At 44.9% G+C, this 15356-nt stretch overlaps 1 long non-coding RNA gene across 1 annotated transcript in view; it reads left to right on the forward strand.

Moving 5' to 3' along the window:
- The first annotated feature begins 5023 nt into the window (after positions 1 to 5023).
- The window catches only part of LOC122386473, a 40390-nt gene continuing 30057 nt past the window's right edge, over positions 5024 to 15356 (forward strand). Inside the window, exon 1 of the long non-coding RNA XR_006257386.1 lies at positions 5024 to 5495. This is a non-coding gene — a long non-coding RNA (uncharacterized LOC122386473). The remainder of the gene's footprint in view (positions 5496 to 15356) is intronic.

The raw sequence follows: 15356 nt of genomic DNA on the forward strand, positions 1-15356 counted from the left end.
GCACAACAGGACTTGTCTAATCGGCGATGTAGCTCGCATATCTCCACTACATACAGCAATTTCCTGTCGGATTTCCGACACTCAGGGCTGCATCCCGTGTGGCTCAGCTAAACATATCAGCAGCGTGAATTGTCAAACCAGGTCAGACACCTCGGAGCCAGCGCCGCAGCTCAGATAGCAACACATCCGGGGCGAAGAGTCGAAGGCTGTTTTCAGGATAAAAGGGCATACGTTGACGAAGCATACGACCAAAGACAGATCAGCAAGAAAATGTCGCAAGCAGGAGTGGGCAAGGGGAAGCGCATGAATGCATAAAAAGCATGCGAATGAATGTGGGACTAAACAAACAGACTTTTGCGGATATCTATATTGTGATATGAACACCGATACTGGCGGTAAAGATACTGGCGTGTCTGCTAAAAGCTCCGTTCGCAAAGACCATCCATTTCATCAGACCCCGCGCCGGCGGCGGCGGCGGCGGCGCGGGTGACGTCTGTGAGAGCCAAGTCGTCCCGTCGTAATGGGCTAATCTGTCGCGTTCTGGTCCGGTCAGCCAGGTGGTCCGGCCGCCCTCGGTCTGTGCTAGATTTGGACCGGTCAGAGGGCACGGCACCGCCCCGGGGAACTAATGGTCGAGACGTCTGCCGGCCAGTGTCAGTCGACCGGCTGAGAACAGCCCGAGAACTCCTTGGGAGACCGGGCCGGAAATTAGCCAGACTAATGCGGGTACTAAAGGCCCGGTCGATCTTTGGCTGTAACCTGCTGGACCAGAGATGATATTCGTGAGTGACGACCGAGTCGAGAGACGGTGGGGATGGTGCGAGAAAGTTAAGAAGAGAAGACGAGCGAAAAAAGGAAAAAGAAGAGAGAAATAGTGGGAGGACGATGAAACAGAGAAAGAAAGAGATATATAGGATGGAATAAAAACATTTTAATCAGGGCAAGTTTGTTCCCGATTAGCTTTCAACATTTCCAAACTTAAACATCATAATTAGCCATCACGGGAAATATATTTTAAGCTTGGTTCCAGTTTCCAGTATCGCCTTACTTCTAATAGCTCCCACGGTCCCAAACTTGGACGACTATGGGTCGTGGGTGGCGGTGACGTAACTACCCCGCCCCCTGTCCTGGCAGTGACGTCACAGGGTCGGTCGGTGTTGTATGCGGCGGCCGACGTGGGGAGACGGGAGGTGGTAAAAATAACGCACCACCGTCACCACCACATGGTCCGAGCATGTCGTGAAACGACGCGTGGACGAGGAGGGAGAGAGAGAGAGAGAGAGGGTGGGAGAGAGGGAGGGAGAGAGGGAGGGAGAGAGGGGGAGAGTGGTGCACGCCGCTGCCATCTTTAGGCATCCCTTTTGTTCGGTGCCGCGGCCTTGTCTCATGGTCGGCAAATGAAAAAGATAAGTAGGCATAGAAACAAATAGAGGTGTTTTTCATTCAATGTATGTGCATTATCTCTGCATGAGTAAGTACCTTCTTACAATTTTGTTGCTAATACAGAAACACACACTCAAATTCAGTCATCAGTACCTACAAACAAAATCATAACAGCTGGTAGTTACCCTTAAGACGCTAAAAACGGGTTTCAAGGAAACGGATAATAAAATGCTGATTTCTAACCCGTTCGTTTCTATCTTGGTAAGTGCATACGCTGCGTACTCATGAAAGAATTCAGTTTTAGACCTTCCAGAGTGGCTCATACGACTTCATCTATCAACAGGTCCAATGACTTCTGAAACTGTACCCAGAATAGTATCTGCACCTTATGCTCGTTCAACATCGAATGAATGTGAATTAACTTATTTCCGTCGCAAGTACTGACTCGTAGGAGATACTGAGAATGGTTACAAAATATTCGCATGATTGACTTGAATATGGTAGCAGAGAGTTTTACGTCAATGTAACCTTTGATCTACACGCCCGGCGGTTTTAAATCAAATTTTATACGATTTTTACATGATATTTGCTGAACAAGTAGTATACGTAGTGCAAGTAACAAATATAGTTGACCAATATAACTATGTATATTGTGTACATTATAATTAATATATTTGGTGGAGCACAATTACATATTTAGTAACGCAATAGAGGCACGTCAATGTTTTCATTGACAAACAACATATCAACAGCCAATCATAGGTCTGCATGTCGCACCTCTCTGCACCGCCACCATCAATCCTCACTGTCCACCGCGGGTCGTCGTCCGGGTCCGTTTGTCCCCACCCCCGCTTCCGATCGGCGGGGAGGGCAGGCGACCGATACCCACACCTCAACGAGGATCGTTCTCCGCATGACCGGCCACGGGAGCCGACCAAACGTGATAACCATCGAAGGACGCGCCGGTGGCCATCGGTGAAAATGGCCCAATACATCAGCCTTATTTCTGTTCCATCAAACAGGCAGACGGCGACGAATTTCGAATAGGGTATGAGTGACGTTAGAGGCAATTTCACAAGGGTTGGCAGCGATATAAAATGTCCGTCGGGCCTTGACTCCGCTATAAAAACGCCACATCAAAGGTGGGATCAGTTTCTGTCGTCACAAATTCATTTTATTTAAGAGAGTTTAGCGTAGTGAGGAAAATCATCGTGATGATAATGAGCATATTTAATTGACCGAATCCTCAATGTAATCTGAATAAAATGACAAATAGCAAAAATCCGAATTTTTGCTATTTGTCATTTTATTCAGATTACATTGAGGATTCGGTCAATTAAATATGCTCATTATCAAATTCATTTTATGTCGCATGGTGTGCCGTTGAAAAGAGCTGTTCCTGAAATATTGGCCTGATATGGGGGATATGTTTGCAATCTGCAGTTATTGCTCTCATCGTTCCTTTCTCACTGTTCGAAGATGATGATTGGCCCCATCGCTCATGTCTCTCGTCTCTCGCCGCCCGTATCTTGCCTCTCATTTTCGGTCTCTTCTCCCGCCGACATTAGTCTATTCGTCCCTCACTTCTCTTTCCACCTCCCTCATCCACCTCAATCGTCAGCCGTCGTCTGTCCGACACAACACTGCAGAGACCACGCGTCGCACAGAGGCCCAGCGCGTCGCACGCGGCGGCGGCCGCCCTCCCTTCCCTCCCCGAGTCCGACGCATTCCCCTTTGGAGCACTGCAGAGGTGGCAGCGGGCCAACAACAACACAGACGGCCGGCCGGGCCCGCCCGCTCTCAGCAGCTGGGTTCAGCTCTGTGACGCTGCTGCTGCTCCGGTCTGCCGGGCCCGGCCGTCTGCCTACCCCGCGTGTCGCAACTGAAATAGCTGCGCGCGGGCTAGACCAAGGGTGCCGCCTGGGTCCGCTACGGTTCGGTCCCGAGAGAGGTGAACTGACCGAGAGGAAACAGGTGATTATCAAATAAGCAGACGAAGATGCAGAATTCTGTGTGTTTGTGAAATTAGTCACAATAAAATCAGTCACATAAAAAACCTCTATTAACTGAAGATTCATGCATGGAGGACAAAAAAAAACTTTCAATTGAACTAACTAAACACTCAAGCCTCCTCAGCATTCAACGAAGACTGGCATAATTGAAAAAGTTACCTATCCTTTCTCCGTAATCGTTTTTTTTTTTAACGTCATTTTCCCCTTCAGTCCTAAGATCCCTAGTTCCGTTGAGCTCGGACAAAGCAGGCTGATTTATTGGATATGTATGCATTATGTGCTTTCTTGGATATGCGTACAGCATGTTTTGCTTTCAAAGGCCCGACAATATGTTCTCACTTGTCCCTCAGCATCCCGTGAGAAGCGTGGACTGTCTCCTCCATTTAAGGCCGGATCAAGCGGGGGTCGATCGGTGGGGAGTGATCCACTGGGGAGGCCACCCACGGGGGGTATCACATCCCCACATCCCCTCTGATCTCAGCTGATTGAAATTGACCGGAGTCGCGACTGGCATTCATGTATGCAACACCTCAGACGGCGCGCGGCACGTGTCACATGATACGATTGGATGGACCAACGAGATCGACTGAGCCATTTCTGGAGACGGCGAAACTGAGCGGCGGGGAGAGAGGGCCGAGAGGGGGAGAGAGACGGTGGGATCGGGGGCGTTAATTCCGCCACTCTGCTGACATTGCATACATAATTTGTGCCGCCAGCTCGCCGGCTGAATAATCGAACGGACCGGTGGATAGATGGGCCTCAACACCAGTCTGACACCGCCCCGGGCGATGGGCGCCGCGCGGGGGCGGCTGACGTCCCGGCGGCCGACTGGTCCGCTCGTCAACGGAAAAACGATCGGCGCCTGGTAATCAGCTCTGATCTCAGCTTTCTGTGGTGGGAGCTATATGCGAAATGAATGTAATAAAATCGTTCACATTTACTTAATCAAGAATTTATTATATTTGGTTGGAGTGTCCAGTGATGTGTGACAGTTGCTTGACGAATGCAAATAAAAATAAATAGTGGCTGCCAGGAGCAGATGAAATCAAAAGATTTAGTAAATCATTTTATCCGTTACTATAGTCTGTCGTCGCTCTTCCAATATCCCAATCGTCCAAGCTCCCCATCACACTCTGTATACATCCCAGATTGAAATAGGGCCCACGCCGTTGCACGCTGCCTCCGGCGGAGGGCAACAAGCGTTCCGGCAGTGTACGGCACCCGTATCTCACCCCTGCACGGCTGAACCGGTCTGATCTGTCTTCCATCTTCGGTTAGGCGGTAGCGGTGGAGAGATGACGGTGACGTGTGACGATGACGATGACGGCGCTGTGGTGACGACACTCACACAAACGATAAAGGAGATAGACACTGTTGTGTTACAACCGCGCGACAGCACCAATCGAAACAATCGTAGCGATGATGACGAGAGATCACAGCCGAAAGCTAGCACCGTCTCAAACGGCCAGGATGACAGAGGTGGAAGCCTTAGAAGCAGAACACTAAAGACGAACACCCTGCAGGAGAAGCAGCGGCGGCGGTGGCGGCGGCGGCGGGGAGGCAGGGGGGCCGCTTCCGCCGCCGGCGCCGCCGTCGGTCGTCTGGTGCGGTTAGTTGGCCGAGCGGCGCCGCTGCCGATGGACGTCGACGGACCGCCGCGTCGCCTCCGACGAACCGAGCGCTGTCAAGTGCCGGTGGGTAGCGGGCCGGTTCGAGCACCGGTAGACGAGTGCGAGAGGAGACTGGTGACTCAGCGGAGTCGGTGTGACTGGGTGGAGTCATTAGTGACTCAGCGGAGTCAAAAGTGAGTGGGATGAGTCACCAGTGAGTCGATACGAGTCCCACGTGAGTCGCAAACGCCAGTGGGTGTCTCGGTGCGCCGGAGGGCCCGAGGAGGGGATTGTTGGTGTGCGAGTCACCGCGTATAGCGCTCGCGAACTTATGGGATGTAATAAGTGCGGTCCGTTACCGTTTATTTCTTGTGTACGCCGAGAGTGGTAATTAGGTGTCAATGTGACCAAACAAGAAAAGAAATGAAGTTCGTTGGATTTGCTGTGGCGCTCGGATTGCTGTCAAGGATTGCTTCTGGATTCGACACTGGTAAGGAAAACACATCATTGCACAGATTTAATATTCAAACGCACATCATCACGGCATTTGTATCATGGTGTTAATCACGCCATTTAAGGCAGACATTTTAATCAATTTAGTAATAACCAAACACAATATTCCTTTGTCGAATTGGCGATTTCGTCATACACATCTAACTCACGACATTGATCGTGCCATATTTCATTTGGGCCTTCTTGATATTGATATTTATCCGCCCTTTTGACATGAACATATCTGGCGACCACCCTGAATTTGCTATGAATTTGTAGCAGCTGACAAAAGGCCGCGCTGAGCCAGATAAGCATGGGGTCATAAATTTGTCCGGCGTTCGGCTGTCGGCTTTAGACCGCCGGAAACTGGCAACTATGGAGCGGAAACGGGCGGCAGTGGCGGTGACATGTGGGCCGCGTCTGCCGCAGCTGGCCGTCAGTCCCCTGCCGTGCGACTGAAGTGAGTCGCGCTGCGGATGACGTCGGGTGGTCTGTCGCCCCGCGCGCCGCTGCAGGCGGAGGACACATGTCGGCAGCGAGCCTTGCATGCGGTTGTTGCAGTCGTGACCGAGCGGCAGTGCAGTGCAGTACTCCACGCACCGCTGACACCCACGCTGGGCCGGCAGTCCAGCTGGCTGCTCAGTGTCACCCATTTATTTCATTCGGTGGACGTATCGAACGCGTTCTCGCGATCGCGGTACATTCAGCCTGATACGAGGTGTATTTTTACCGCTTGGTGCTTCTCTTGCCCTCGGAGCCGGTAACGTGACGTATTACTGATGGGGAAATCCAGAGAACATCCCGTGTTTCTGGTGTGGACCCATCATGTTTCGTATCCAATGAATATACTAACGGTGCTTGATACTTCCCAACACATTTGCCTTTGATGTGGCGAAATGTTATTCAAATAAATGATTCAAAGCTCTCTCCATATCTTTACCCCATTTAGTTAGGTATCATGGGTCATTTTCAAATATTGAAAAGCGACACCAGATGATCGAAATAAGTCGGACTCATTGTCATGATTCTGGCACATTTTTACGACTTTTAAACGACATGAATGCAATTAATGATCCCATATGACTATTTGCTTCCATTTTTACCTGTTGCCCCATTCGGAGTCTTCCATCTTCCATGATAAATGAACAAAACCTTTCCGCGGCTATTTTTTTCTGAATGATGCCTTTTCCACCACTGGCCTTGTGTTTGATTTGTTTTATGGCCGTGGGTGAATAAACTTCACGGCTACCTCTTGAAATGATCTCATCTCACCGAGCTGAGCAAAGGTAGTCCTACTAGAGCCAGCGGCTCTCGTTGTTATTTCATCAAGAAAACTGCTTTTTGAAGAAAATCGATACTTCCTAGTCGGTAAATATCGACCGGGCAACGAAAGCCCATCCTTCACTGATTGCACGCATTTTCAGAACCAGCGCATACCTCAGTTCCGTCAAAGAAGACCCGGCAAAGTATTTCCAATCAAACCTTCACACATCTCTTAGCAGTATTCACATGATAATTTCGCGGAAACTTGCTGATTGGCCAGTCACGCACAGTTCCGCACCTTGCGTGTCCTGCCGGAACACCACACAGTCCTGCGTGACCCATCAAAGGCGCGCCTCTGAGCATATCATTACCGACGCACTATCGACGACCGAACGTCGCCTCTATCTCTGATCAAAACAACCAGCAGCTGCAGCCGGGTGCGCCATGCTCCCAGCTACTTTTCAGCTCGCCGGCCGCTGCTATATGAGGTGGCGCATCGGACCCGTATAAAAGCATCCATTCCATCTGCAGCGTGGGCTGAAAGCTGTGGCGGACCGGGGTGTGCTCTCGTTCGTCGCAGCTATACGAACCCGGGGGCCGTTGCTGCTGCGCTGGCGACTTGAAACAGAGGTGGTGAAATGAAACGTAAAAACGTGTTGCAAAGTATCGATTTTTGAGTTCACATTCTTTGCATGACTGGACACTGAACAGTTGCTTGCTGATTTGTCTATGTTACAACATTTCGACAACAGATAATTGATGACTAAATATCACTACCGTTTCATCAGCTTAGGCCATATGAAGCAATGCGATAAACTGAACATTTAATCATTGCAACACCGATACACGTATTCGTCTAACTTTATAATATCCATCCCATTCTGAAGGCCTGGATTATTCGGCGCTGTGAAGGCGACAGCGTTCGTAGATAACCGCCAAAGGTGCGGTGACAGGACCAGCTGCTTTATGGGGACGCCTTTATCGTTACAATGGTGCCGGTAACGTGATTTGCAGTCGCCGGTGGCAACAAAACTGTTCAACTGATTTCAGGAACAATCATTCAGCGGCGATTTATGGGAGTCATCCAGCATTATCGGCGACGCAGCTCGAAAGCCCGGCGGTCTGGCGCAACACGCGTGACTGCCGGCTGCGATGTCGAACACTTGGGCCGCCTTAACAGTTTCAGACGTGATGTTTATTTATTAAGTTATTTATTTAGCTAGTTATTCATTCATTTTTAGTTGTTGTTTTTTTTTTCTCATTTTACCTATTCAGTTTATTCTAATTTTATATAAACCATGTAAATATTAGGACTATATTTTAATTTTATCAATTTTATTCCTGAACAAAAAGCTGAATTATCCGGAGAAGGAAATGTGTTTAGGTAGTATGATGCCGCTTATTCTTTTTTCATGTGCATTTTCACACTAGGATTCATTAATTTGAGAAAAAAATGAACTTCTGATCTGACTATTGACCGCAGTCCGCAAACCTGGTGATAAGTCGATAAAATTGCGCTGTCAACGTATTTCACTGCGAAAAAAAATGATGCGTAGTTTAAGTATTTTCTGCGAGTCATGTCAAAAGGAAATTTATCCATACACAATAAGTAAAATTTAGGTTGGTAAGTACAAGAAGCTTCGAAGAACATTATAAGTACGGAGAAAGGTGATTTCCGCCACTACACATCCGACCAGATCAACCATCGCTGCAATTTGCAGAAATGTCTGTGCATCCAATATCCGCTCAATGCCATGGGCATGACAGCTGTGCGTTCGAACTGTCTGAGCGATAGATTTCCGCAAAAATTGTCCGATCCAATGGACAGCATTTTCTTTGTAAAGTGTGATCCAGCGATGAAGTGCTTGGTCTAAAATTTGAGGGTCTTTTGTCGCCTGAAAACAATTTTAGAGTTCAAGCAAGTGAATCTTCTTCAGTTATGTACCAAATAATCAGTCAAAAGAAATAATATCACTCATATGGCATTGCTGTAAACCCCATTTAATCGTGCAACTGTCAAGAATTGGCTTGATCTGGTGCTACCTCATGCATATCCAGCAACCAAAGTTTAGCGGAAACGCCGATTCGCTCTTGCAGCGGCAGATTATTCCTACGGCCTCCGGCTGACCCCGCTGACCGGCCTGGATGGCCGGTGGGTTTGGCTGCACGGTCCGCCCGCCGTGACCCATGTCCCGGGCTCGGCCACCCGCCGCCCCGCCCGACCCGACCGGTGACCACGCCGAATGGCTCGATCACAGGCCGAGTTGGAGCGCCAACGGCATCGGGTCGTCAGGCATCATCACCAGCCCCCAGTCCTCTTCCTGGAACTCACCATTTGCCGTAAAATCCTCTCAGGCCCCGGCCATACTCCGCCAGCTCAGCAGCCGTGATTCTTTAATCAGTTGGATGCTTTGCTGGGTTTTGCCAAACGATACATCCAGCCAGAATCGCACAAAACTTTTATTTTGTTAAATTTTATTTACATTTTATGTTTCACTTTCCGGCTATGGGCAAAATAGGATCCATGTAAAATTTAATAATGGGCTGTAAAAACATGTATCATTCCGCTGGCTTACATTTACATATTTTATAAGCCTCTCACGTATCAAATATATGGATGTTTACCTTCCATGCCAGTTTTTAGTCGGCTAAATGACGTGTAGCTGTGGTGATGTATCTGTCCTCGTCCTCGTCCTGTGAAAGAACAATCGACTGATATCTCCTGATGGTAAGCCCAGGTTCGAATAGATTCAGCGCCGCATGATTACTCGTACAGGGTTCCGGGCGGGGATAGCCTGCGGTCGGTGATATTATATAGTCCCGGCTACTGGCAATTGGCACTGAAGAACGTGACCAGCTATGTGGGCACGTTTAACTTTGGCATGACCTTCTCATGTCAACAGGCATTTAGCGATCTGACCGTACTACAGGCCGTGGATCTCCGCAATACGCACTGTTGAACCCCAGCTTTCAATTCGTATGAAACGTTCGATCTAGATAAGATGAAAAAGCAATAAAAGGCAGCCTATATCGCTTATTTTCCATAATCATTGGCATGCCCAACAGCCACCACACTTACCTATACATTCTGCCGTTTACTGTTTAGCAGTAAAAGCAGTCTGTAGGGTGGGGTAATTTGAACATGTGGGGCAATTTGAACATAGTGTGAAAAACAGAAAATTACGGAAAATCCATAAGTGGCATGACAATGAGACCAATGAAGGAAATTATCGTAACTAAAAGGGCTATCATATGAATGGGGTTTAAAGTTTCAGGGAATGAAGATGTTGACGCACACTGTAAAAAATCCATTTCGCAAGTAAAAACGCCTAAAAACACGTCATTGCAACTTCATTGCAGCGCAAAATCTTGCATTGCTAGCGCCTAATACGCAACGGCTTTTGTTGTACAATGACCTAATCAGTGCCTTCAATCCAAGAAATTTGCTTTTGAAGCCTGTTTTTAAATATGGCAAAATAACTTTGAGCGTGGGGTAATTTGAACATAGTGTGAGAATTTCAGTGAAGACAGGGATAGCTCCGAAAAAACAGCGTTCCCAGTTTTTTTGCCAATATTTTCGACCCAAAGCAGTAGCAGATTAGTGATGCCAGTTTTATAAAAAATTACGTCTAATATCCGTCTAATGTCCGGCATTTTCGTTGATTTCCGTTCAAAAATGTTAAGGTCAGCCATTTGTCCAAATATGTCCGAAAATTACGCATTAATCAACACTCAAAACTGTCATTTAAATTGCTTATAATGTAATTTTACCAGCCAAAAAGTGTTCATTATATTAAAAGCTTAATAAGCTTTCCATTCGCCAATCAATGCTATGCACGATTACTTTATAAAAAGCGCTGAAGTGTAGCAAGCCATCGTCCAATGTTGTCCAGTCTGCTACCTTTGTCCAGCCAATTCCGAATTGGAGATTGGACAAAATCAGAACTCCAAATGTCCAGGTTTCGATTGGCACCACTATAACAGATGCAGTAAGGTTGGGAGAGTTTTTATCGAACAAAAATGATAGACGTTCTGTTAATTGAAGAGAGGCGAATTCTGTCAACTGACCGGTGTGCAGTAGAGCACTTCACGGATAGGCTTTTCAGGACCCGGCCCGGCCCATATCCGGCAAGTCATATCCAGATCCGCCCATTATCCGTGTTTCTTTGAATTTCAAAATCCGGCCCGCCCATGGCCCGTATCTCAGCCATACATCCAAAAAATATCCATAATAATCCGTTTCATTACAAACCGGTTGTGAGACTATCAGCATATCGCCATAAGATCCAAACGTTGGACACTAGGAAGCTATCAAATTGTAATAACAGCAATCTTAGCCACTGCAAAATACATTTTGTGGTAAAAGCTGCATTGCTAAGGATAGGGGTAACACATTGACATGGACCTCAGCATTTCACAAGGTTGGCTATCATTAGAATTGTTAAGAATCTACTGTGGTCTATAAAAGGAAGAGTACTTATTCATATAGCAAAACCACAATCAATTAGTAAGTCAAATGGTAGGTAATAATAAGTATAATACAATGAATAAATAAAGTTTCATGACATTGGCAACATTCTATATGGGAAAAGGCAGAATCAAAACACCTCAAAACACATTGTTTGGAAACTAGCCTTGGAATGTGGTCTGACACACTCTACAAAGAATTTGACACTGAAAACCCAGCTGAAAAGGTAGGTATTAAATAGCCTTGAGCCTGACTTTGGTCCTAAAATGAAAGGAAGATAAGTTAAACTGGCATTTTGTCGTATCAACAAGACGACACAACACAATACACAGACAAAATTGACGATAGTGGCGCAAAAAAGCAAGCAAGGATTGATTTTTTTAAGATCCGCTCTCTCTTTATGAAATAGGCGAGCTGATGACGTAATATTGATTCGTTTACCCTTTAAGTTGAATTTCTGATCAGAAAATGTTTTTTGGCGTCATTTACACTGAAAATGTTGATAACATCAGAATTTAATATCGTCTTGGATCGTTTTTATTTCTAAAAAAATCATCCACGAGGCATTGCGCCAAGTTTAAAACTTTTTTTTGCAGCGTTTTATTCAGCTGTGTAAAAGCATCTGTTATAGCGCATGTGTTTCTAACCTTGCGCAGTGTTTGTTGCTGTCTGGAAGATTGAAAAATTCGAGAACGCATTATCGTTTTTATACATATTATATGGGGACTGTTCTCAGGACAAGTGAGTTATTAACACATTTTTTTACATGATTCGTATCTTATTCAGGAACCAGCGAGCCATGGTGGATATGATGCCATGGCGGTTGTTCTTGCTTCCTCGGTTAGGAACATGGCTGAGTCTGCAGATTTTATGTTGTGACCATCTATATTTAAAAATTTGGTTGGTGCTGCCATATACCTTACAGACTATCATGGCTCACAAAGGTAGTCATGAGTAAACTCATAAGACCGACACAGACCGCTTATACCTCGGGGAGATACATCGGAGAAAATACAAGACTAACTTACGACATAATACATTGGGCAAATAAAAACAAAAAACCAGGAGTGATACTTGCTGCCGATTTCGAAGCAGCGTTTGAATCGGTCGCTTGGGAATATTTGAGCAAAGTTATAAAGGAATTGAACTTTGGGCCATATTTACGAGGGATCATAGATCATCTATATTTCAATACTAAGAATAACGCACGTATTCTTATAAACGGACATTTAGGCAACAAAATACACATGCAGAGAGGGATAAGACAGGGAGATCCCGCCTCAGGCTATCTTTTCAATTTAGCAGTGTCGACTCTTGCCGAACAAATCTATAACTCCACTAACTTGGCTGGAATAAAGATCAACCATAAAGAAATCAGAATCAGTCAATATGCTGATGACACTATTTTATTTCTAGACGGCTCAATCGACTCAGTTAAAGGGGCTCTAGTAGAATTCAAAGAATTTGGAACTCAGTCTGGCTTAAACATAAACATGGAAAAAACACTGTGCATGGGGATAGGAGGTTTCAACGAGAATCAAATAAACGCAAGCACAGGCGTAAATGTTACCTTTGTTGATACTTTAACGATTCTTGGCGTGAAATTCGAAAAAGACTTGAAAGATGTATCAGATAAAAATATACAACAAAAAATACCATCTATAAAACGAGAAATAGAGCAATGGAAGCGTCGTAATCTGACACCAATAGGAAGAATTACTATTCTTAAATCTTTGCTCATAGCAAAACTAGTTCATCTTTTTATGTCACTACCAAATCCTTCAAAACAATGCATCAAACAATTGGAAAAAATATTTTACAATTTTGTGTGGAACTGTAAAAATGATAAGGTGAAACGCACAAAAGTAATACAAGACTATTACAAAGACGGTTTGAAAATGGTACACATTGGCTCATTTATTAAAAGCATAAAACTATCATGGTTACAACGCTATATGTCATCAAAAGCCGACTGGACGTTTGTGACGAATAGCGAGATTCCTGAACCAACGCAATTACTTACATACGGCACGAACAAATTAAACTTATTACGTGACAAAACTACTAATTTATTTTACACTGACATTCTGGATAGTCTCATAAAGTTTAATCATGAATATAACCCATCAGTAGAACAAATATTGTCAGAAAGCATATGGTTCTCCAATTGGACAAAATACGATACAACAATTGTCAAAAGGTGGGACAACAGTGGCATAAGATTTATATGTGATTTATACAATAATATGACCGGGAAAATATATTCAAAAGAAGAGCTGGAAACCGTTTATGGGATACAAATGACTTGTTTATGTTACATGGCTTTACTGCGTAGCTTACCAACAACAATAAGCGCAAAGGTGGATAAAGCATTAATAAATTATCCAAATATACCATTCAAAATTTTGCTTGTAGGCAATTGCAAGCTACCCAAGGTTGCATATCACACATTTGTTGAAAAATTAACAGATGAGAATAAAAAAACTAACAAACATCTTGAAACCAAGTGGAAACTTGATATAAACGAATTTGAACAAGGAACGGTGCAACGAGTTACCAAAGCCACAAGATCAACATTTCTTATCTATCTTCATTTTAGGATAATTAATAGAATTTATGCAACCAACAAATATTTGTCAAACATTGAAGTTATCCAGAACGATAAGTGCTCATTTTGTGACAACACCACGGAAACAATAGTTCACCTATTCTGGCAATGCCGAATAACACAAATATTTATCAAAGAAGTTCTATCACACTTGAAAAATAGATTCAATATTACCTTGCATATTAATAGTGTAAATTGGTTTTTGCTAACAGGTTTGAATAGTATAGAGGTGATGATTATCACACTTATTAAAAAATGCATACATAAATCACGCCTAAAATCAACAATACCGTCTTTGCAGATGATGTCCTACAGCCTTAAATTTGAAGTGAAAAATGAGTTCATCATAGCGAAGCGAAATAATAATCTTACAGAGTTTGAAAAGCGATGGAGTAATCTTACAAAATACTTGAATAAAAATACATTCCAATTTAGTTGATTTGCAACGCGCCTGGTACAGAGGAGGAGATTGTCACACAAACACTACATACACATATGCACCTACACCGTCCTCACACATACACATTCACCTATGCATAAATAAACATAAACGCCAACTCTCTCTCTCTCTCTCACACACCCACACACATACAGGGTGTCCCAGAATTACCCGGACATTTATTTTCTGGCTAAAAGTACGACTGCGCTCGCTTCTAATGATATACAAGCATCATACTTTTATAGGATATCCCTTAGCTATCGAGATTGGGGACTGTGTGCTTTTGGTGGCCGGTAACGACTCGAATCAATTATTATCCCGAGTCAAGTAAGAGTAGTCCTTTTCCGTTTTCAGCTTAAGCCACTAATAGGCAACCATGGTGAATCAACTCCCGTTCTCAACTTTGTAAACGAACTTTCGGCATGGTTTTTGCTGGAGAGCTTCAGCAGCTCATCTGCAAGCAGTTAGGATTGAGCAAAGCGCATTTATATCAGCTAACGAAGCCAGAGAGAGCAAGAGATAAGCCTGATTGACAAGTTTGGGCTCGGCCAAAAAGGGCCATGCACCAGTTGTCAAACAAGTGGTTGCTTGTCATAGGCAACAAACGTCACCGATCTAGCTAAAAACTAGCTAAACAATAGATCAGGATTATCTACAAAACATCAGTCTACTTTGCACCACTATCTTCGACAAAATTTTGGAATTTGGGGTCCTTCGCCAGAAAAATATGCGAAAACTACGGGAAAAGCAGCGCAAATCACTACAATTCATCCCAAAAACATAACATATACAACAAAACAGTATATTGAGGCACACTTTGTGGTCTAACGAAGGTATTGTCATTTGAAACGCCCGAAAAAGGCTTGTGTGAACGTCAGATGGCTACAACGCCCCAACAGCAGAGACGGCCAGGCACCCGTCTAAAATCAAATTGTGAGACATTTTGAGCCACCGTGCACTCATTGGGCTTGATATGATGGCCCAAAGACAACTGTTAGTACAGGGTACTACTGCGGTAATATTCTACCAGTGCGAAAACTGGATGCCGTGAGCCAAATGGCCATGAACGGGTTTGTTTTGA

Source organism: Amphibalanus amphitrite, unplaced genomic scaffold (genome assembly GCF_019059575.1).
Source record: "Amphibalanus amphitrite isolate SeventyFive unplaced genomic scaffold, NRLGWU_Aamphi_draft 000252F_arrow, whole genome shotgun sequence".
In the NCBI taxonomy this organism is placed as follows: Eukaryota; Metazoa; Arthropoda; class Thecostraca; order Balanomorpha; family Balanidae; genus Amphibalanus; species Amphibalanus amphitrite.